The sequence below is a fragment of the Chelonia mydas genome, chromosome 25, assembly GCF_015237465.2.
Source record: "Chelonia mydas isolate rCheMyd1 chromosome 25, rCheMyd1.pri.v2, whole genome shotgun sequence".
In the NCBI taxonomy this organism is placed as follows: Eukaryota; Metazoa; Chordata; order Testudines; family Cheloniidae; genus Chelonia; species Chelonia mydas.
Window position 1 is genome coordinate 1,755,307 of NC_057858.1, and position 23,533 is coordinate 1,778,839.

Genomic DNA, 23,533 nt, shown 5'->3' on the forward strand with positions numbered 1-23,533 from the left:
CCCCGGACAGTGCACGGCTGGGATCCAGCCTCCAGGGGCCAGGGCTTGCCTGCAGGAGGAAAGGTCACAACCGGCTAGCCAGGTGCAGCTGAATCAGTGCTCTGGGCAATGCTGCTGCCCTGGCAGGTGCCCAGACACTGATCGGTATCCAGGAAGTCAGACGCCCCCAGCCAACAGGGCTGGAACAACCTTTGCCAGACCAAGGTCTGACGGGTACGGCCTGGCACCACATCAGTGGGGCAGCCCTGAATCTGTGTCTGGGTTTGTTCCGCCCCCCGTCGATTAGCCCTATTTGTCCAGTCTGAGACCCAGGCAGCTAGCAGCCACTCAGGTTCCCACTTCTCCAGGGGCCTGATCCGGATCCTGCTGGGTCTCTCCACTGACTGCAGCGGGAGTCCGATCAGACCCTCTGCTGGCACGATGTCTCCTGGAGACCACCGCTGCCAGTTCCGGGAGGCTCCGGGAGGCTCTTCTGGGATTAGGGCAGAATGACATTGAGTTGAGTGTCACTACTTCAGCCTCCAAGCCCGTCCCAAAGCTCTCGCATGCCGCTCGAGCAGGGCTCGGCCCACTGTTATCAGGAGTGGTGTGGTGCAGACAGACCACGCAGCGTGGAGCTCTGGGCCAGGCACTTCCCCCTCCCAACTGCCAGGCAGCGAGTTCACAAGTTAAAGCCGAAAGGCCACAGCCAGCTTTGTACACAAGCCTGTTCCGGACAGACGGAGGCTGAGGGGAGCAGCCAGCACGGAAACCCACCAGTCACCCTGGATTTTCCCCCAGCTGCTGCAAGGAAACACTGTGGCCACGAGAATAACATCACTTTCCTTCCCATTGCCACAGCTCCGCAGCCTCGTTCCAGCTGGTCCTGCCCTCCAGGCCAGGCTGTGTTACATGCAGCCCTGCAGAATCCCAGCGCCTTCCGCAGCCAGCCCCAAGCAGCCAACAAAGCCCATCAATATTCTCCCACTTTGTGTCCTCCTGAGCGACGCAGGCTCCCAAACACACTGGGTTAGATTTTGCTCCCAGTAACATCCCCACTGAATTCAAATGGGTCACTTTAGATTTACACTAGATTGACAGCACAGTCCAACTGCACCAAGGCCGGAGCTCCCAAATTTTGCAGGGTATTCCACAATGCAGCTCAATCGGGTTCCCTGTTCTGCAGAGGACAGACAGACCAACCTACCATCCGAATGCTCTGCAGCTTAGGGGAAAGCGCACTGAACTAGGAGCAAGGAGACCCTGCGCTGAAGTATCCCAGCTACTGATTGCTGTTCATGTCACTATGCACTTCCCAGCTCTTGCAATCGGGCGAAGCCCCATGTCCTGTCCTAGGCAGTACCATTCCCTCGTTTGATAAACACACTAAATGAGAGGTTACACAAGATCATTTCTGGCAGAGTGCAGAATAGAACCCAGATTTCTGCCACTCAGCCACACTGCCGTCCAGACTGATTGTACCAGATCTATGTGCGTGGCTGTCCTGTCTCTACCCTATCCTCACAAAGCCAGGAAGAGACGCCCAGGTTCCCGATCACATGCATTCTACTGCTGTCTGGCAAATAATTGTGTAACCCACTGGCAAAGGGAATGTCACACACATCCTAATGGTAAGTCCACAAAGAATATTAGTTGCCCCTTCACCTCACGTGGTAGCAGTCTGGGGATCTGAAAGTCCTGTGTTCAAAGCACTAAGGATGGGCCATATGGGGAGAGCTTACAGCTGCCCAAGACAAAACTTCTGGTTTCCCAGTTTCCTCTTTCAGAAAAACATTGATTATTGCATTGACACAGTGAGAAAACAACAGCTTCTATAGCGAGTAACAGTCATGATCTGGCACTTATGGTGGGCCATGCAACAAAGCTCAGATGGCCCACATTCTGCGCATCTGTCAGATGTTTATCCATCTATCTAAGGTACATATCTGACCCTCTCATCACAATATCTGAGCACCTGCCAGGCAGTACTGTGCTTACCCTCCCAACCACTCGTGAGGCAGGGCAGGGTAGATGGCAACTGAGACACAGGGAGCCAGTGGCTTCATAGAACCACAAAACCTCAGGATTGGAAGGGACCTCAGGAGGTTCTAGTCCCACCCCCTGCTCAAAGCAGGACCAATCCCCAACTAAATCATCCCAGCCAGGGCTTTGTCAAGCCGGGCCTTAAAAACCACTAAGGAAGGAGATTCCGCCACCTCCCTAGATAATGCATTCCAGTGTTTCACCACCCTCCTAGTGAAAAAGTTTTTCCTAATATCCAACCTAAACCTCCCCCACTGCAATTTGAGACCATTGCTCCTACTTCAGTCATCTGCTACCACTGAGAACAGTCTAGATCCATCCTCTTTGGAACCCCCTTTCAGGCAGTTGAAAGCAGCTATCAAATCCCCCCTCATTCTTCTCTTCTGCAGACTAAACAATCCCAGTTCCCTCAGCCTTTCCTCATAAGTCATGTGTTCCAGACCCCTAATCATTTTTGTTGCCCTTCGATGGACTCTCTCCGATTTTTCCACATCCTTCTTGTAGTGTGGGGCCCAAAACTGGACACAGTACTCCAGATGAGGTCTCACCAATATCGAATAGAGGGGAACGATCACATCCCTCGATCTGCTGGCTATGCCCCTACTTATACATCCCAAAATGCCATTGGCCTTCTTGGCAACAAGGGCACACTGTTGACTCATATCCAGCTTCTCGTCCACTGTCACCCCTAGGTCCTTTTCCGCAGAACTGCTGCCTAGCCATTCGGTCTCTAGTCTGTAGCGGTGCATTGGATTCTTCCGTCCTAAGTGCAGGACCCTGCACTTATCCTTGTTGAACCTCATCAGATTTCTTTTGGCCCAATCCTCCAATTTGTCTAGGTCCCTCTGTATCCTAACCCTACCTGCCACTGTATCTACCTCTCCTCCTAGTTTAGTATCATCCGCAAATTTACTGAGAGTGCAATCCACACCATCCTCCAGATCATTTATGAAGATATTGAACAAAACCGGCCCCAGGACCGACCCTTGGGGCACTCCACTTGATACCGGCTGCCAACTAGACATGGAGCCATTGATCACTACCCGTTGAGCCCGACAATCTAGCCAACTTTCTACCCACCTTATAGTGCATTCATCCAGCCCATACTTCTTTAACTTGCTGACAAGAATACTGTGGGAGACCGTGTCAAAAGCTTTGCTAAAGTCAAGAAACAATACATCCACTGCTTTCCCTTCATCCACAGAACCAGTAATCTCATCATAGAAGGCGATTAGATTAGTCAGGCATGACCTTCCCTTGGTGAATCCATGCTGACTGTTCCTGATCACTTTCCTCTCATGTAAGTGTTTCAGGATTGATTCCTTGAGGACCTGCTCCATGATTTTTCTGGGGACTGAGGTGAGGCTGACTGGCCTGTAGTTCCCAGGATCCTCCTTCTTCCCTTTTTTAAAGATGGACACTACATTAGCCTTTTTCCAGTCGTCCGGGACCTCCCCCGATGCCAGGAGTTTTCAAAGATAATGGCCAATGGCTCTGCAATCACATCCGCCAACTCCTTTAGCACTCTCGGATGCAGCGCATCCGGCCCCATGGACTTGTGCTCGTCCAGCTTTTCTAAATAGTCCCGAACCACTTCTTTCTCCACAGAGGGCTGGTCACCTCCTCCCCATGCTGTACTGCCCAGTGCAGGAGTCTGGGAGCTGACCTTGTTCATGAAGACAGAGGCAAAAAAAAGGTGAGTACATAAGCTTTTCCCACATCCTCTGTCCCTAGATTGCCTCCCCCATTCAGTCAGGGGCCCACACTTCCTTTGACTTTCTTCTTGTTACTAACATACCTGATGAAACCCTTCTTGTTGCCCAAGGTCACGCAGGAAGTCTGTGGCAGAGCAGGGTCTAGCCTCTGGACCATCCTTCCTCCCAGGGGAAAGAAGCCATGGATTTCCACAGCTGGCACCACACGCTGGCAGGTTTGAAGGCTGAGAGGACATTACCACCCAGAGCATCGAACTCTGATGCAGTGGAAGGTGGTTATATAAATCTGAGGAAGGGGGGTCTCCTGGTACCCCCATGCAGAGTGCTGCTCTGGCCCCATCCTGGGAGCGGAGGGGCCCTGTGCATTTCAAATATGGGCAGAGTAATGCCCTGGGCGAAATTCTCCTCCCCTGCACCGGGCCTGTGCACAGCTTCTGTTCCTTTCAGAGGGTTCAAGCGGGACATACAAGGAGCACAGGACTCGGGTTGGCCCCATGCCCAGGGGTGAACCTCACCCTGTTTGCATCTACTGCATGGGAAAGGAGGGGAGGGAGACAGACATTCTCCGGCAGCCAAGAGACCATACCAAAGCCAGGAGAACTGCCTTGACAGTCCCTCACACAAAGGCTCCTGCTGCCAGGAGTGTGGCTTGAGGGCGGCCACTGGCTCATCACATACTCCCGGAAGGCAGGACTACCTGAGTCTCCCTGCTCACTTAGACAGAAAAGCCTGGTGCCGGTATCTGCCAGAGCACCCGCCAGGCTCTGGGACGCACCGTGAGGAATCAGACACTGCAGGACTTTCCTCCCTTGAGTCACAGTAAATCCAGGCCTTTCAGAGAGCTGCACGGCCTGTGCTCGAGGACAGCAGCATCTCCATGCAGACAGCAGCCTTTAGAAAACATCCCAGAGAGGAAGCTGCTCTGAGCAAGGAAATCTGTGTCCTGGAGACGTTCAGCCTGAGCAAGGCAGTGCAGGAAGGCTGAGGAACTCCACCGACTCCAGCGTGACAGGTTCCAGGTCAAGGCAGCACGTCCAGGGTGGAGGGAAGCAGGCAGCTCCTTCCCCCTCTGTCTGTCTTCTGGCCCCATGAAGCAGATCCAACTCGTCACTAAATGCTGCTCTTCTCTGAACAGTGACTCCTTAAAATAACCCCGGAAGGCTGCCTCCCCACACCTCTGGGCCACATCCACCGACCTGAGTGACCAAAACAAGTGTGTGCTGCTTCTTACCCCTGCTAGCTCTGCCAAGCCAGCTCTGGGGGAACGAGCGGGGCTCTATTCCTGCATGGGGCAATCACCCGGCCTCAGGGTTTCTTACAAATCCAAGCTAATAACAAATCAACCAGCGACGGGCTTATTACGTTCCACTTGCTGACCTGTGCAAATCCATCCACACCAAAGGGATTGCACAGGTGTCACCAGGGGCCTAGCTTGGCTGCAGAATCTCTGTTACTGGTGATGACATGAAGGCTGGGAGGGCCCAGCTTGACTCTCAGAGGCCAGGCGGACAGAGCCAGCTGACAGAGCCAGCTCTTAAGCTTCCCTCCCAGCAGCCCCGGGTGCAGAAGGAATCTTGGGGGCCAGGAGGAGAGGAGGAGTGGCTGGAGCATATCACAATCCAGCTTTGCACAGCTTGGTGGATGGTTCTTCAGGGACCACTACTGGCCAGCACACATTAGAGCAGCCCCCAGGTTGCTCTAACTTGTGCTGGGGCCAAGCAGAGAAACTTGCAGCAGTAACTATCTCCCTAAGGGGCTTCCCCATCCCCTGAGGCTCCAAGCAGACCCTGACCCTGTATTTTTTACTGGTTGTCTTCATCTGGTGTTCCCATGCTCCCTGCCCTCCAAAGAGCACGTCTGTCTGTCTCTCCAGGCATTTTTACTGCACTCCTCGGCATGGTGAGCGAGTGCTTCTGTTAGTAACCTGGCCACATACGGGCCTTTAGAGAAACACCTGCTTTAAACCTCTTTGGGGTGATTTTCAAAAGCATCTTAGGTATTTAGGAGCACAAATGCCATCAAAAGCCAAAGGGATTTAGGAGCACAGTTTCCTTAGGTGCTTTTGAAAGTTTCCCTCTTTCTACAGTCTAAAAGCATCAGAGCATGCTGGGAAATCACTAACATCCTTCTACTTAGATCTTAACACTTCTTCCTCCAGCAGACTCCAGGGCAGGCTAACCCTCCCGCGGGGTTTCACACACAGAATAAATCAGACCAGAGGAAAAGGGACAGTGACAGACCAACAGCTATGTAGCCATCTCTTGCATCACAATTAATTACCCTGCTTCCTGAGAGAAGGGAAACAGTGGAGCAGCTCCCATCCGCTGGGAAACCTGGCTCTATCCTGTGCGGGGAGCATGCCAGGAAAAACCTTCCGCACTCCATCCCAGACTTCCTGAGGAGCTTCAGCCTTCAAACAAACTGTCTGGGAGACAATCCAGGGCTCAGCCACTCTGCCTTTGAAAATATCCCAGCTTCCCTGTCCTCCCTCCCGCCCTCCAGCCAGAACTTGCATCCATGTCATCTGCCAGCCATGGAGAGTGGGTTTCTCCTAGAGTCCAGTCCCATCTCACAGCACTTGCAGTCACGGGCAAGGAGTCCTGGCACGTCAGAGATTGCACTACACATGAAGCTGCCAGGAGGAATCCTAGCAGAGTCTGTTCTTCTTGGAGCCAAGCTCCAGATGAGCAAGGTACCCTAGCTCCCGCTGCACCACTCTGCTGCTGTGACCCAGTCCCTCCCTGCCCCTGTTGCATGGCGACATTCCCAAAGGAGATTCTGGTCCGCCCCTGTGCAGAGGTGCGAGGGGGGGGGGTGGATTCCTGGTCCCCTCTCCTAGCTACCCAGGTAGTTGCTAGCAGAAATCGGGTGCTAGACTGGCAGAATTGCTGTAGCCTCAAGGTGCGACAGACACGGTGAGGGCAGCCTTGTTGCGTTTACTCCAGCTGGTTTAAACTGATACCACTGTTATGTGTCGATCAACCCTGGGGAGAAGTTAAATTGACTGGAAGATCATGGCTCGTGTCACAGATCCATAGGATTGGGGCTACGCCCCCAGCTTTGGAACAGTCTCTAGGAGGAACCCTTCAGTGTGGCAGACCCCCAGGGCCATCGCTCTTCCTCCAGAGTGAGCCACGCCACCCCCTCCTGAGACTGGACCTATGGGACTTCAGCCCTCCTGCGTCACCCCCTGAGCTCTGTTCAGCGAGTCCAGCTGAGACCGGGCGAGATGTGTGCACTCTGCAGGCATTACTGCACCTCACCAAGCATTTGCAGTGACACACACAGCGCTGTCAAAAGAGTCGGGATTTTTCATTACCTGGAAGGCTGCATGGTGAGTCCTTAGCTTAGCAGAGAAGTGAAGGTCCAAACAGAGACCATCCCGGTCAGCCCAGAGCCCAGCCAAGCTGCAGTGAACCCCACTGTTCAAGCTCTGTCTGTCTGTCTGTCTATCAGGTGAGAGCCCTGACTACTTCCAGCAGCCAGCTCTGATGCCCCCACCTCACCCCTCCCAGTCCTTTGTTCTCAAGCTTCCCTGATGAGAGGTGGGGAGATCCCCCTCCCCCATGATTGCTTGGTGTCAGTGTCCTGGTGACTGGCTTTGTCATTGTCTTCAGAGATTTTCCACTGATATGGGGTTGGCCTCAGCCAGTCTTTTTCCAATGACCCATCCAGGCTCAGAGAAGTTGGGCGACATTCATACCTATGTCTCTTAGCCTGCCCCGAGAACAAGCAGTTCTGTCCCACCCACTGGATAACAGTACAGCATATAGGGGAAACTGAGGCACACATAGGATTCATGAAAATGTTACAGAAAATTCCCAAGTCCTCAGAACCAGGATCACTCATCTGACTTCTTTTGAAAATCAGAACCACGTTTGCTTTTTCCAGTCTCCTGGTAGCTCCGTGGTTTTCCATGACTTTTCAGTCATCAATGGTACAGTACCACATTTCTTAGCGCATTCCCTCATTGTTCTGGGATACACATCTTCTGGACCAGACAATCAAGATGGATTTGAATGAGTTATCATTCTCTAGATGTTCTGTGCTTTCTCTCTCTCTTACCAGGTCCTCACTACTTACCTCGTTGGCCAAACGTCTTTCCAATATTTCTCTTGCTGAAGAGCAGTTCAGCATCTCAGCCACTTTCATAGACAATAAAGCGAGAAGGGACCATTGTGATTATCTGGTCTGACCTCCTGCATAACCTGGACCAGAGAACTTCCCCCAGATAAGACCCTTTTGAACTAGCTCAGTGGTTTCCAACCTTTTTTCATTTGCGGACCCCTAAAAATTTTCGAATGGAGGTGCGACCCCTTTGGAAATCTTAGACTTAGGGCTTGGCTACACTTGCGAGTTACAGTGCAATAAAGGAGCCCCGGGCACCCTAGCTCACGACCCGTTCACACTGGCAAGGCACGTAGAGCACTCTGACTCCATGGCTACAGCGCTGCTGGTACTCCACCTGGCGAGTGGAATAACGTTTGCTGTCCCCCGCTGGAACGCTGTGGCGCCAGTGTGAACAAGGTGTTGCATTACTGCGCTCTGATCAGCTTCCGGAAACATCCCATAATCCCCTTAAGTCAAGTCAAGCTACTCTTATCATTGTTTGGAATCGGCTGTAGGAATGCAGAAATGCCCGTTGAAAGCTCTGTTTCTGACAGCCGGCTGCTTATCTGCTCCGGGACAAAGCAACCATTACTGTGGAATGCTGCGTGAGAGAGAGAGAGGCAGGGTGGAGGGTCTGCTGCTGTCTGAACTTAAAAGACAGCATGCTGACATGCTCTCAGCCCCCCAAAAACCCACTCTTTCTCCCCCCCCATACACACGACACACTCCCTGTCACACTCCACCCCCTCATTTGAAAAGCACGTTGCAGCCACTTGCATGCTGGGATAGCTGCCCATAATGCACTGCTCCCAATGCCACTGCAAGTGCCACAAATGTGGCCACGCCAGTGCGCTTGAAGATGTCAGTGTGCTCTACGAAGGCTGGTTTATCTCAAAGTGCTCTACATCTGCAAGTGTAGCCATGCCCTTAGTCTCTGGCCCGCCAGAGGTCCATGGACCACAGGCTGAAAACCACTGAACTAAAGCATATTTTTTAAGCCTCGCACTGGTTACTATTCTTGGTTAGGTCACTAAGGGCTTGTCTATAGTAGAAAAGTTGCGAAGGTTAAACTACATCTTTTAAAACTAGTCTAGTTAAACCAGTGCATACTCCTCATGTAGATGCACTTGGACAGGTTTAACCCTTTCTTAAATTGCTTTGGCTTGCATGGGTAAATTATTGAATGAAGCTAAACCAATTGAACTGAGGGTTTAGCTGGTTTAAGCCTGTTTGCATTAGGGGTTTTCACCAGTTGATTAGATCTATTTAAAATGGAGATAGTGAGAATGGTCTTAGTGGCTGCTAATGTGCTAGGAAGCTGGGTATATCTAATCATAAAACCTTGCTCTTTTCATCAGAGAATCTCAAAGCAATTTACAAACAAGTCAGTTTGTAACAGATGGGGAAACTGAGGCACAAAGTGGTGAAGTCACTTGCCCAGGGTCATTTAGCAGGTCAGTGAGTGGCAAAGCTGCGAACAGAATTTCAGGTCTCGCAAGTCTCAATCAGTGCTCTACCCACTGGGCAGCATCACCTCCCCATAGTTCTGGGGGATACAGGAAGGCCAAATCACACCTGGAGTTGCAGATAGCAAGAGATGTTAAGAGTAACAAGAAGGGTTTCTTCAGGTATGTTAGCAACAAGAAGAAAGACAAGGAAAGTGTAGGCCCCTTACTGAATGAGGGAGGCAACCTCGTGACAGAGGATGTGGAAAAAGCTAATGTACTCAATGCTTTTTTTGCCTCTGTCTTCACAAACAAGGTCAGCTCCCAAACTACTGCACCGGGCAGCACAGCATGGGGAGGAGGTGACCAGCCCTCTGTGGAGAAAGAAGTGGTTCGGGACTATTTAGAAAAGCTGGACGAGCACAAGTCCATGGGGTCGGATGCGTTGCATCCGAGAGTGCTAAAGGAGTTGGCGGATGTGATTGCAGAGCCATTGGCCATTATCTTTGAAAACTCCTGGCGACTGGGGGAAGTCCCGGATGACTGGAAAAAGGCTAATGTAGTGCCCATCTTTAAAAAAGGGTAGGAGGAGGATCTGGGGAACTACAGGCCAGTCAGCCTCACCTCAGTCCCTGGAAAAATCATGGAGCAGGTCCTCAAGGAATCAATTCTGAAGCACTTAGAGGAGAGGAAAGTTATCAGGAACAGTCAGCATGGATTCACCAAGGGCAAGTCACATCTGACTAATCTAATTGCCTTCTATGACGAGATAACTGGCTCTGTGGTTGAGGAGAAAGCAGTGGATGTGTTGTTCCTTGACTTTAGCAAAGCTTTTGACACGGTCTCCCACAATATTCTTGCCAGCAAGTTAAAGAAGTATGGGCAGAATGAATGGACGAGAAGATGGGTAGAAAGTTGGCTAGATTGTCGGGTTCAGCAGGTCGTGATCAATGGCTCCATGTCTAGTTGGCAGCCAGTATCAAGTGGAGTGCCCCAAGGGTTGGTCCTGGGGCCGGTTTTGTTCAATATCTTCATAAATGATCTGGAGGATGGTGTGGATTGCACTCTCAGTAAATTTGCGGATGATACTAAACTAGGAGGAGTGGTAGATACGCTGGAGGGCAGGGATAGGATACAGAGGGACCTAGACAAATTGGAGGATTGGGCCAAAAGAAATCTGATGAGGTTCAACAAGGATAAGTGCAAGGTCCTGCACTTAGGACGGAAGAACCCAATGCACCGCTACAGACTAGGGACCGAATGGCTAGGCAGCAGTTCTGCAGAAAAGGACCTAGGGGTTACAGTGGACGAGAAGCTGGATATGAGTCAACAGTGTACCCTTGTTGCCAAGAAGGCCAATGGCATTTGGGGATGTATATGTAGGGGCATTGCCAGCAGATCGAGGGAGGTGATTGTTCCCCTCTATTCGACATTGGTGAGGCCTCATCTGGAGTACTGTGTCCAGTTTTGGGCCCCACACTACAAGAAGGATGTGGAAAAATTGGAAAGAGTCCAGCGGAGGGCAACAAAAATGATTAGGGGACTGGAACACATGACTTATGAGGAGAGGCTGAGGGAACTGGGGATGTTTAGTCTTCAGAAGAGAAGAATGAGGGGGGATTTGATAGCTGCTTTCAACTACCTGAAAGGGGGTTCAAAAGAAGATGGATCTAGACTGTTCTCAGTGGTAACTGATGACAGAACAAGGAGTAATGGTCTCAAGTTGCAGTGGGGGAGGTTTAGGTTGGATATTAGGAAAAACTTTTTCACTAGGAGAGTGGTGAAACACTGGAATGCATTATCTAGGGAGGTGGCGGAATCTCCTTCCCTAGAAGTTTTTAAGGTCAGGCTTGACAAAGCCCTGGCTGGGATGATTTAGTTGGGGATTGGTCCTGCTTTGAGCAGGGGGTTGGACTAGATGACCTCCTGAGGTCCCTTCCAACCCTGATAGTCTATGATTCTATGATCTGCAATAGCCACATCACACTGTAGAGGCAGCAGTGTTAACCCTGGCCCACCGTTCTTTAGTTTGCTCCTTTCTTTGACTGGATGACACATTCAGGAACAATCCAGAGTAAGAGTGCACAGAGCTGAAACCAAAAGGGGCCAGATGTCACTGAGGCAGGATCCTAGCCCCTCTACCAGCCATTTCAGCAGGTGGGCATGGTACCTGGGGCAGAGACCCCCATCCTCTCCAGTCCTGAATCCAATCAAGCCTGTCTGCAAAGAGCGATTCCTCCCCAGGGAGAGCAGTGATCCGTGTGTCAGACACGTGGCAACGGCTGCCCCAGTGAAACATTAACCAGCACGGCCAAGAAAATGGAACCAGGACAGTAGCTCTGGCGAAGTCCCTCTCCACCGCGCAGCTGCCTTTTCTGAGGAGGGGTGACCGTGCCCAGCCCAGCACCTCCCCTTATTATCCTCGAGCTCTATTTCAGTAGCAGCCAGTCCCCACCGCATGGGACAATCCCTGCCCCAGTGACCAGTCTAGTTTACACAGCAGGATGGGCAGCAGAGCCAGTGAGCGCACCAGGGTCAAGCCCAAGGCCAATGGCAGAGTCAGGATTAGAACCCGTCTCCTGGTGCCAGCCCAGTGACTCATTCTTTGTGTAACTCAGGTGGCTCAGTCCCTCACTCCCACTGGGGAACAAAACTGACTTCAGCAGAGTTACTCCCCACTTAGCCCAGCAGGAGCAAGAGGAGAACCAGTGACCCTGCTGAGAGGCCTCGCCGGGTCACTCCTTAGCACAGAGGTCGCTGCCTGCTCACCAGCGCCTCTCACCATCACAATAGACTGGAAGGGGATGCCACCGAACCGTGCCTCAATCGCATGGGGGGATATAAGGGGCTCGCTCATTTCAGAGACTTCCTTCGCACCTGGGAGGAGTTCTAGGCCACGCTTTCCAAGGCTTAGCACCCAGCTCTTCAGGTGCCTACACAAGAGATGAGAATTTGAAAATCTGGCCCTTCATCTTTCAGCGCACACACACTGGCCCTTCCCACCGCCCCTGCCGCATCTGAGCAAACACCCCTGGTTTGGAAGAGTTTCCTGGCCTTAGCTCTCAGCACGTCTCCCCTCTAGAAATCACCGCAAATGCTGGGCAGGTCTGTTCTCCAGTTTCCTGCTGCTCCGGGGTTTCTCACACAACAGCACTAAGTCACCTCCAAGCCCTTCTTTGGCACTTCCCATGGACCCTGCTAGAGAGGAAGCTGTGCTGTTATTTTTAAATGCAGGGGTGGAAACAGAGCCCCCGGCTCCCCCAGACACAAGCACGTGCTTTGCTCGGCTCTTTCTCCTCATTTCGGATGTTTAGATGGGAAACGACAGGGCTCATCAGCTGCCCAAGCAGTCACTAGCTCTGGGATTGTGCTGCCCTTCTCTGGCCTTTGTGGGGACAGTTCATGGACCTCCCCGATTTTCCAGTCCGTCCCCCCATGAGTTCAAAGGGCTGGACTGTTCTTGAGGAGTTGGCCTCGGCTATAAAAATGAAAACACTCTGTGGCCATCTGTGCAAAGCTCAGGAAGCAGGGCCAGCTCCATACAGCATCGCTGCAAACCCTCCCGGGCCAGGCAGTGGAGAATTCAATGCAGCCCAGCTCCCATAAACACATCCACTGTGAGTCACATTCCCAAACCATGTACAATGGCAGGAAATGTCCAGGGAGCCAAGACTGGGGAATGTGCAAGTGGAACAGAGCCTGGACACAGACTCTGCATTTCTCGCCTGGTAAGCAGCAGGTGTGTGGAGGAATCTGGGGGCTCCTGGGGCCTGATTCCAAGTCAGTCAAGTGACACTGGCACAAAGCACTGTGGACAGACCAGGCCCCGGTTCTCTGTCTTTATTTCTCTGAATGTTCCTTGCTGTGTTTTTAATGGCCACAAGTGAGGTCCCAAATCCTTTGCAGCACACTGCACCTAAGTTTGCAGCAGGCTCCCACTTTTATATGGTACCCCCCCGGATTTGTACAGCCCCGCAGGAACCTTCCGCAGCTGTGGCAGGAACAGAGAACTCTCCTCCTCAGCCCATGGAAGGTCTGCAGCTGGAGAGGTCCTGTGTCCAGCTGAGGGGACAGGGGAGCAGCCCTTGCCCAAGGGACAGAAGTAAATGTGGAGCCATGCTCTAGGAGACCTTGCAGGCCCTTTGCCCATGTGCAGACCTTCTAAGGGAGAAGGAGGGGAGTGTCCCAGGAGAAGAGCACAGGGTGGAGAGGAGGAGTCAGAGGAGGCGAGAGCATTTGTGGGAATTGACAGGGCAGCGAGTGGCTTTACTGCAGACACTTGAGGATAAGGAGAATCTTGTGGCCACATGCACAGCCGCAGAATCAAGCTACATGTGGAAGGCACTGACCTCAATGAGACCTCTTCCACTCCAGCTCCCCCAGCATCTGCCTTGCCTGGTCTCTTGCTCGCTGCCCCGACACAGTCTCATCCTCAAGGATCCCAAAGCACTTAGAACGTCACCCGATAGCCTGTTACCGTACATGAAGGACTGAGCCCACCCTGAAATGCAGCCATGTTGCTATCCGAGATGGAGCTGGCTCCCAAGTTGGGGTTGCAAGGAAAAGACCGGCCATTACTCATAACCATGTGTGGTGAGATGTACCGGCCCATCCAGGGGATGGCAGTAAAAGCCTTAACTCCTGGAGCAGAACGAAGACCTAACCAGAGATCATTCATAGAAACTGTGTGAACTGACACCCTGCCTGCCTCCTGCCCTACGGGTTTGTACTGGTTTCTTGCCAGGTCCAAACCTTGGCTGCACAAAGCCACCCATTGTCCTTTTTTGACTAAGATCAGGTAGGCGCCAGGCTGAAGGAAGCTGTTCTCAGAGTCTCTGTTCAAAACCCTGATTGAGAAGATTTACTGTTGTCAGCTGAGGGCCAAGGCCCTGGAATATTGGCCCCTACCACACCTTCTGTCTAGCAGAAACAGACTGCAGTGCTGCCAGCTCTCACAATTTTATCATGAGTGCCGTGATATTGGGGCAAAGCCCCAGCTCCTGGAGCCAGGTGAATACAGGCAAATCTCAGCTTATATTTATGAAAAACATTTCTAGCCCTCCTGGCTGTGGAGTAGAGTTGGACATGTGACCCTAGACAGTGCAACCTAAAAGCTCAGAAAGCTAAAAAGAAAAAAAATCTTTAAAAATCTCATGATGTCAAAGCCACTCTCATATTTGAGGGCCTGACTCCTGGTTCTTGAACATTTGGGATCAGCCGTACTGGGACTGGTTCCATTCGACTCTGCTGGGAAGTCTCTAGTTGGACTATAAACACTCCGGGGCAGGTGCTCTCTCTCACTGTGTGCGTACAGGGCTTAGCACAAGAAGGCCCTTGAGTTCAGCTGGAATCTCGAGACTCCAGCATAGTGCAAATAAATAATACATAATAGTGACCGTGCCCTTGGCTGGGCTGCTGGGTACGTGGCTGATGGCTTTTTGCCTTCTCTTTCAGCCTCTCATCCTTCTCCTTCTGCCTCCTTGTAGGTGTCCATCGTTTCTCTCTCTAGGTTTCCAAGCATCCCTCTCCCTCCTTCAGTAAGTGAGACAGAATCACTGTGGCTGCCTGCAAGCATGCATACACCAAGGCTGCAAGCTAAGCTGCACCCAGGCAGCCTAGGGAGTAGAATGCAGGGTTCTCTGCTCTCCATCACGCACCACAGGACAATCTCCACTAGCACCTAGATCTCACTGTGCATTAAACACATGCAGACAGGAGACACCAGCTGAGAGCAGCGTTAGAGCCTGTATATACCCTCTTGGTAAGCTAGCCCAGTGTATGTCCAAGCCCAGCAGGGGTCAATGGTATGTACGTGTGCGCACACACACACACACACACACACACACACACACACACACACACACACACACACACACACACACACACACACTTTGCTCTTGCTACATAATAACCAGATAACAACTCTGATCGCATCACACCATTCAGGATTCCATCAAACAACACCACCGTTGCATTAAAGAACCCACAGTTCAGATAGACAGTGGAACGTAAGCCCAAACAGAAGGTTCGTGAGCCAGCACAAAGCGTTTGAAGGGGGGGGCCTCACACGAGCTGCAGGATTAAACTGAAATCACTTCTGCGAAGGAGGGCCAGGAGTGCGGTAGGGAGAGCTGAAACACCCCGTATTTCAGCAGAGAGTCCTACAGGGCCACGGCTCTGTCACCGGCCGTCCCAAGGCTCAGTGGCAGAATCCTTACACGGCAGGAAGGCTCCGAGCTCATGGGCCCACCGGAAAGAGGCTGCCATGGCGGGGGGACAGCACAGACCTCGTACAGAATCATAGAATATCAGGGTTGGAAGGGACTCAGGAGGTCATCTAGTCCAACCCCCTGCTCAAAGCAGGACCAATCCCCAATCAAATCATCCCAGCCAGGGCTTTGTCAAGCCTGACCTTAAAAACTTCTAAGGAAGGAGATTCTACCACCTCCCTAGGTAACGCATTCCAGTGTTTTACCACCCTCCTAGTGAAAAAGTTTTTCCTAATATCCAACCTAAACCTCCCCCACTGCAACTTGAGACCATTACTCCTTGTCCTGTCCTCTTCTACCACTGAGAATAGTCTAGAACCATCCTCTCTGGAACCACCTCTCAGGTAGTTGAAAGCAGCTATCAAATCCCCCCTCATTCTTCTCTTCTGCAGACTAAACAATCCCAGTTCCCTCAGCCTCTCCTCATAAGTCATGTGTTCCAGTCCCCTAATCATTTTTGTTGCCCTTCGCTGGACTCTCTCCAATTTATCCACATCCTTCTTGTAGTGGGGGGCCCAAAACTGGACACAGTACTCCAGATGAGGCCTCACCAATGTCGAATAGAGGGGAACGATCACGTCCCTCGATCTGCTCACTATGCCCCTACTTATACATCCCAAAATGCCATTGGCCTTCTTGGCAACAAGGGCACACTGCTGACTCATGTCCAGCTTCTCATCCACTGTAACCCCTAGGTCCCTTTCCGCAGAACTGCTGCCGAGCCATTCAGCCCCTAGTCTGTAGCTGTCCAGTGGAATGGGAATGTCCAGTGGGATGGGAGCTGTAGATCCCAGCTTAGCACAGGGCTGGGCAAGTGGGATGCAGAGAACTGTAGGTACCAGCTTGACACAGGACCAGGTGAGATAAAGCTATGCTCGGGCTGGTGAGTGGGAGGGAAAGGTGAAGGCACGAGCTCAGTGTTATACTCCCGGTCCAGGGATGGGTTTAAAACTGAGCAGCACTCAGTCCTGCTCAACAGGATCAGCGGGCATCCTTGGTCCAAGGCTGTCCCACTCCAATGGGACAGGAGCCATGCCAGGGGCTCTGTCTGAGGGATGGAGTGGCAGGTTCTCTGGCAGGTGGGAGAAGAGGAGGCGGTCTCATGTTTCAGCACATTGTGATAGATGGAAACTTAACTCTGAATTTTCTGGCTTTCCAGGCTGCAGCAGGTCTGGGTGGGCTCCGTGTGTTTTGGGGGGAGTCTGGAGTGTGTTGTCAGATGGGGTGTGGGGTTATGTGGCTTTTGTAAAAGCTTCAAATTCCTTTAAGCCACTTTCCAGAGAGGTCACTCTGATGTTTGCTCCCCCCAGCGGCAGCACAGTCTGCTCCTGGGAACCCGGGAATGCTTCTCCAGGTGATTTCGAGTGGGATAAGTGACCGAGAAGTGGGCTCCAGCTGATCCTCGCTCTCTGCCAAATCATTGAGGTCATCAAGAGCGTGAGGGGGACAGTGCCCAGAGCAGCCCCAGGCTGATTTATCTTTGCAAAGCACATTTCCCCTTGAGCTGGGTCATGGAGATAAACTCTGAAGATCCAGCGGCTGAGGCTGTTCCAGAGTTAAAGGGAAACCACTGAGCAAGCAGGCTGCTTCCTCTCCAGTGAGCAGGCAGAAATCCTCACCAAGAACTGCCAGAGCAAGGCTGGGAGTGCCAGGCCCCAGCCAGGTGAGAACAGCAGGGGAAGCTTGGAGCAGGGCAGATGGGCTGGCTGCACAGCTTGCTCGGGCCTGCTTTTCAGAAGGGATGTAATGCTGGCTGCCGTCCAGGGGAACTGAGGGTGGCTCTGCCACGCCAGGCGCTCGGTGTCTCAGATTCGTCTCATGTGTCCTCTCCAATACAGGAGGTTTGCAACCAAAGTAGCCAGCCCCGTACTATCCCCTGTGAATCTCTGGAGATGAATGGTCCTTTTGATGCTCCCAGGATACCACATCCTCCACACAAGACAATTGTTTCCTCCCTCGTGTTCTCCTGCCATCACCTTCCCCTTCCATTGGCTGTAAACATGCATCCCGCTGGACCTCTTACAGTGCACTCTGCGAATCAAATCACTCTCCAGAAGCTCTCTGACTCGTGTCTGCACAGTTCCATGGTTAGGCTCCCCAAAGCAGTGGCCACCCTTGGAAACATTGGGCCCAAGTGTGTAAAGGTCGTTTACGCCTGCAATTAGTTGGGGGCTTAAAAGTGCACTCTCCAGACCTGGAGGCCCATGATGTAATCTGGAAACGTCTTGTGTGTCCCTCACCATAGAATTCATTGTACTCCACTGGAGAGCAGTAACCATGCTGAGTACGCAGCAGAGAGGTGCTTCAGTCATGCCCAGACCTCGACCCGAATGCCTCCCTGAGCAATTGCCTTGTTAGCTGTTGTAGCATTGGACCTGGTGCTGAAGTTACAGGCTCACTTGTCAGTAGTTTCTTGTTCCATCTTAGAGGCTGGTTCCACACATGGCCTTCTCCATGCATCTCACCTCTTCTCCAGGACCCACCAGTGAGCCTGACACACCACATATCAGTCTGCAGGGGAATGCTCCCTGCTTTGTCTGACTGACAGCAGGAAGGTAAGAGTGGTCTGAGATGCCCACATGTCGTCTCTAAGACAACCCAGGGACATACATCCCAGGCATGTTTGTTAAGGTTCTCAACTATTCCAAAGTGCATTCAGGAGCCAGAGCCACATCTGAAGGGGTGTAGCTGGTCTGACTCACTGAAGTCAGGACTGGAGGGAAGGAGGCAAGCTTGAATACCCTCAGTCGTCTAATTCCAGGGTGAAATAATGATTTATGGAGTTATCATCGTCACAATCTAACCCTCTTCCTTCTGCAGGACAGTGGGCCTGTCTACACTAACGCAAAAAAGGCTCTGCTGCAAAGGGACTGTTGGACCATCCTGAGCTTGTGACACCTGGGCCAGATCTTCAGCTGGTGTAAGTGGCATGCTGATTTACACCAGCTTGGATCTGGCCCAACATTTCTAGTTATTTAGTTTTATGTATGCACATGGTCCAGTAAAACGGGACATCCATCCATCCCCCTCTCTGCAGGCTCCTGTCAATTCCTGGAATCTACATATAACGAAACAGACAATGGCTTGAACCTGAACCAATCCAACAGCAAAAGCACAGTGAGCATCTCCCACCGACGGGAGACGAATGAACGGGCTTGCAGCAGGTGACCCAGGCTACGTGAGACCAATGGGAGAGTCAGGAGTAAAGTGTCTGTAGATGAAATGGTTACATTTTACAAAGAGTAAACGCGCACTTTCAGCCGGGATGACTCGTGATTTACATTACCTGAGTCAGAATGTGCGCACACAATCTGTGAAAACCTGCACGTTTGTATATGTGTGGGCTGGGCACATGTATGTGTATTTGTATTCATCTGAGAATGCCTCGGTTCAGCAGGGCACGTGTCTAAAGGTGTGCTTGCAGTTATTACTACGTGGGTTCACATATACATTTGCACGTGCACACACTTCCTTTGAACGCATGCAGGTACGTTTGCATACCCAAGCTGGGTTGACACACGTGCGTGTTTCTGTCTCCAGGCACATGTAGTGTCTATATGCCTGTATACACAGTATAAACTCTAAACTGCCAGCCATGTTTTCATTTTCCTTTTTCTTTCCCTTGGGGATGAACGTTCATCAGACTTTACAACTGTGTTTAATACCCAATAATTTAACTCTACCACCAGGAACAACTGTACAAGTTCAAACAGGTTCCTAGGCTGCAGCTTTCCAGCAAGCAGGTTTTCATCAGACACTAGAAAGAGTGTGCCAGCGAACCCCACAGCCACGCATTTCCAGCAGCCCTGAATGGCCTTGCTGGACTTTGTAACCAGGGCCCTGCTGCTAAATTATACTTCATACAACCAGGCTCGAGTCAGAACTCACTAACCCTGGGGAGAATCAGGAGTAGCCTCGTTGAGAACAATGGAGTCCAACCTGTGTCAAATGGGGGCAAGGGGTTCAGAATCAGGCCCAGTGGTTATGAATTGATACTGTGGTTGGCCGAGGATTCTTATGAAAGGGTGGGGCAAATTAACTGCTGTTTCACAGTCCGAGACAACATGTTTGTGCTTCAGCAATAAACCTACTGCAGGCAACAATAAAAGCCCTTGTTCTCTCTTCCTATTACTGAGCACATTCCCAAAGCTCTGGGAGGACCTTAGCTAACCTCTCCTGCCTTTGTGAGAGAATCTCTCCTTTGCTATGATGTGCACCCACCCCACCTGTATCCTCATTAGGCACGAAGGGCTTAGCCCAATGAACCGTGCAGCCACCGACATGGGCTGCACCACTGCAATATCTGAGACCTTGTGTATGGCATCAATGAAGGGATCCTCACATGTAACCGTCCGTACAACGCCTTGCAGAGCTCCAGTGCTATGTGCGTTCTGACTAATAACGGCGTCGATGGCAGGTGTATGCACTTATGGCAGCTGGCGTGTCTCCAGGGAGAGCAATTATCCTGGGAAAGTGAATCTGAGGTGGTTCAGTGGGACATAGAGGCCCTTCATGGCGGGATGAGGTAATCAACAGGATTGGAGCTTTAGTACAGGGGAAATGGCGGCCTGTCCACCCTGCAGAATTCAGGTTCAGCCATAACAGCTGAGGCCATTCAGCCCATAACAACTCTCTCCTCTGTAGAGGATAAAATCAGTACAGAAAAGCAGAGCAATTTGGTTGCAACCCAGATACCTTGTGGGAGCTAAAAGGGTTCACTCCCAAAGTGGGTCTGGCCTGTTCCATTCCTCTGCCTCTTGGAATCTACATACGTTTTCTTAAACACAGTGGCCAGATTTACAGTGTAAATCAGCATTGCTCCTTTAGCTTCAATAGAGCAACAGTGAGTTACACCATTGGAGGATATGGCCCCACAAGTCTAACCTAACAAGCCTTGCATTTGGGTTCACTATGGGAAGATCTCCCCCTTCCTGGGGTGGGTATTTCCAGCGGACATTCCCTTACACTAGGGCCGTGTCATTGTATTCTTTTTAAATGGTCTTCCAGAAAACTGGAGAAGAACAGATTCTTACCCTCACCATCTTTCCACTTTGTTCCTTTTATTACTGCTTAATAACAGTGGACACAAAATCATCAGCCTTTGCAAATAATCCATTTTTCTGGTATCATTTGCATTAGACAGACAAGAAAGGACAGAGCAGCAGGAGGTTCAGACTGTAGCTGCAGGAACCTAGGCAGTTATGGGAAGCTGGGGATCAAGTTGCTCCTTGCCAAATTCCCACACTTATAGATTCATAGATCCTAAGCCCTGAAGAGATGACTGATCATCTAGCCTGGCTGCGTGTATAGTGCAGTCCACAGAACTTCCCCAAAATAATTCCTAATACCGAGCTTTTCGAATAATGTCCAGTCTTGATCTAAAAACGGTCATTGATGGAGAATCCACCACAACCCCTGGTAAATTGTTCCAGTGGTTAAGTACTCTCCCCATTAAAAATGTACAGTTTATTTCCACTTTGACTTTGTCTAGCTTCAGCTTGCAGCCACTGGATCACTCTCCACCTTTCTCTGCAAAACCACTCAGAGCTGCCAAACCCCAGGGTGAGCTCCAGCTGACAGGGTCCTTCTGGCAAGATTCCGATAGGCGTCTAACAGAGCCACCGGCCCAGGGCAGGGAGGGCATTTCTATATGAACCATAGATAAATATGGTGCCTAAGATAGTATTTCATTGACATCCGTACTTCATGTGTGGAGTGGCTAATCTGGACACAGCGAGGCACTTCTGTACAAGGTACCGTAGGAACGTCAGTCACGTGAAACCTGGACAGAACCTATCTGCCTGTCTTTCCTCCTCCCTGCCTTTCAGAAGTGCCCACCACTGTGGTGTGAAGGCCCCATGGACATAAACGAGCTACGCCATGAACTGGGTGTGAGACAGGATCTCACCTCTGCCCCCCTCCACACAGCCATGGCCAGGGATGGGAGCTCCCCATGAGCAGAGCTGACTGCTTTTTGGGGACTACCCCCGGTCTGTGGCTAGCATTTCCGAGCCATTCAAAGCAAAGGCAAGGAAGGAGGAACATAGGCGCTGGAATTGGGGGTTTGGGGGGGTGCCGCAGCATCCCCTGGCTTGAAGCCATTTCCATTATATACAGAGTTTAGTTTGGTTCAATGGCTCTCAGCACCCCACTATAAAAATTGTTCCAGCGCCCCTGAGGAGAAATCTCCAGCCCTGGGCTCCTCTCAGGAGCTGGGGTTTGGGGATGGAGCCAGGGCTCCGCTCCAGCGCCCCCGCCGCAGCCTCACCAAAGCAGCCCCCCGGGAAAGCCCCGTGGCGGCTTCTAAGCTAGTCAGGGAGGCTCCAAGCGGGGGCCATTGAGCGGGCAGCCCGGAGCCCCCGGTGTCTGAGCGCGGAGCCAGGGGACAGGCTCCCAGCCCTCCGGGGCCCGTCCACACCTCAGACACGGACCCACGTGGGGCACCAGCCCGCGGCTCCGCCAGGGGCCGGCTGGGAGCGGAGCCCAGCGGCTCCAGAGCGGCCAGCGCCGTTCGCCCCGGGCAGCGCCTCGGGGCGCCTGGCCCTGCTCAGCCTCAGGACCGGTCCCCGAAGTCAGGCACCGGCGGGTCCCCGGCCCCCGCTGCACCTGTGCAAGCGGGGCTGGGCTCGGCGCGGAGCTCGCCGGCTGCCAGAGCCGCGCCCAGCAGCCCGGGGCCCCGGCCTGCCCGCTCCCCGCGAACCCCGCGCCGCCAGCTGCCCCGAGCCCCGGCTCTCCGCGCCGCCCAGAAAACCCCTCCTGACCTGCCGCTGCCGCCTCCCGTCCGGCCCGGCGCGCCCCGCGCAGCGCCCCGCGACACTGGCTGCGGCTCGGCCGGCCCCGCCGTTCCCCTCCGCTCACATCTGGCCAATTGCGCGCCAGGGGTGGGACCCGCCCGGGGGCGCTGCCTGCCAGGAATGCGCCGGGCCGGGCGCGGAGCCGGGGTCCGAGCGGCGCTGGGGGAGGGCGCTGGGCATTGCCCGCAGCCGGCTCCGCCGCACCCGCGGGGCAAAGCCGCCGCGACCCCTGCAAAGCTGGGGAGCCCGCGCAAGCTACCGCGGAGCTCGCCCACGGCGCTGCCTGGCTGCAGCCTCCCCGCCGCCTGGCTTGTCAGCGGGGGATTAGGTCTTTGTTTGCATTACAGCAGCGCCCAGCGAGGGGCCGGGGCCCGCCTGTGCTAGGCGCTGTACGAACCAGGCTGGCCTTGCCCAGACAGCCAGCAATGGACCTCTGGAGTGTCAGCTCTGGGCGCAGGGACTTTGCAGCGCCTGTTCATTGTTATTTGCATTAGGGTGACACCTAGGGGACCCCAAGTGAGATCAGGCCGCCATTGCTCCAGGTGCTGCAGGGACACAGCAGGCTGCAGGACACTCCACAGTGATTCTTCCTAAGGCCTTGTCTACATTTACAAGTGGTGCCAGCATGGCTATGGAGGGGATTTCCACCCCACCCCATATAATTGTGCTGGCAAAAGCCCAAGTGTAGCTTCCTGAGACAGCTCATGGTGGTCCAGAGACATATACACGGAGCACATGACGGGACCCCGCCAGTACCAGGTCGAGTAATCGAGACCGGCAGTCAGGGAAAATAACCCACTTCCTTCCTTCCCTGACAAACCAAGGGACGCACCCTGCCCACGTCCTTATTCACTACACCAACACCAACTTGGACTCTAAATACATTCTATGGGTAGCATACCTGAGATCACTTATCCACTGACGTTTTAAAACTCCCGTACCCCAGTCTGGGTCTATGCTGGTTATGTACTATGAATGTGTCTTGTGAACCTTGTAACCGACTCTTGTAATCCCTCATAACCCAAGCCTGACCCCAGATGTACAGTACCTTCCTTCTTAACTTGTGTAAATTTGGTTTTAAACATTAACTTTAATAACATTTTTAAATATGAATGTAAGAACGGCCATACTGGGTCAGACCAATGGTCCATCTAATCCAGTATCCTGTCTCTGGCAGA

General features: G+C 52.5%; 1 protein-coding gene across 3 annotated transcripts in view; it reads right to left on the reverse strand.

Moving 5' to 3' along the window:
• The window catches only part of KANK3 (KN motif and ankyrin repeat domains 3), a 55,199-nt gene extending 32,796 nt beyond the window's left edge, over nucleotides 1-22,403 (reverse strand). For 2 of the 3 annotated variants that reach the window (XM_037885845.2, XM_037885843.2), the window contains exon 1: nucleotides 22,323-22,403. The gene's annotated coding sequence lies outside the window, so the exon portion shown is untranslated. The remainder of the gene's footprint in view (nucleotides 1-22,322) is intronic. The other variant, XM_043535883.1, reaches the window with a different exon arrangement.
• Nucleotides 22,404-23,533: the final 1,130 nt, after the last annotated feature.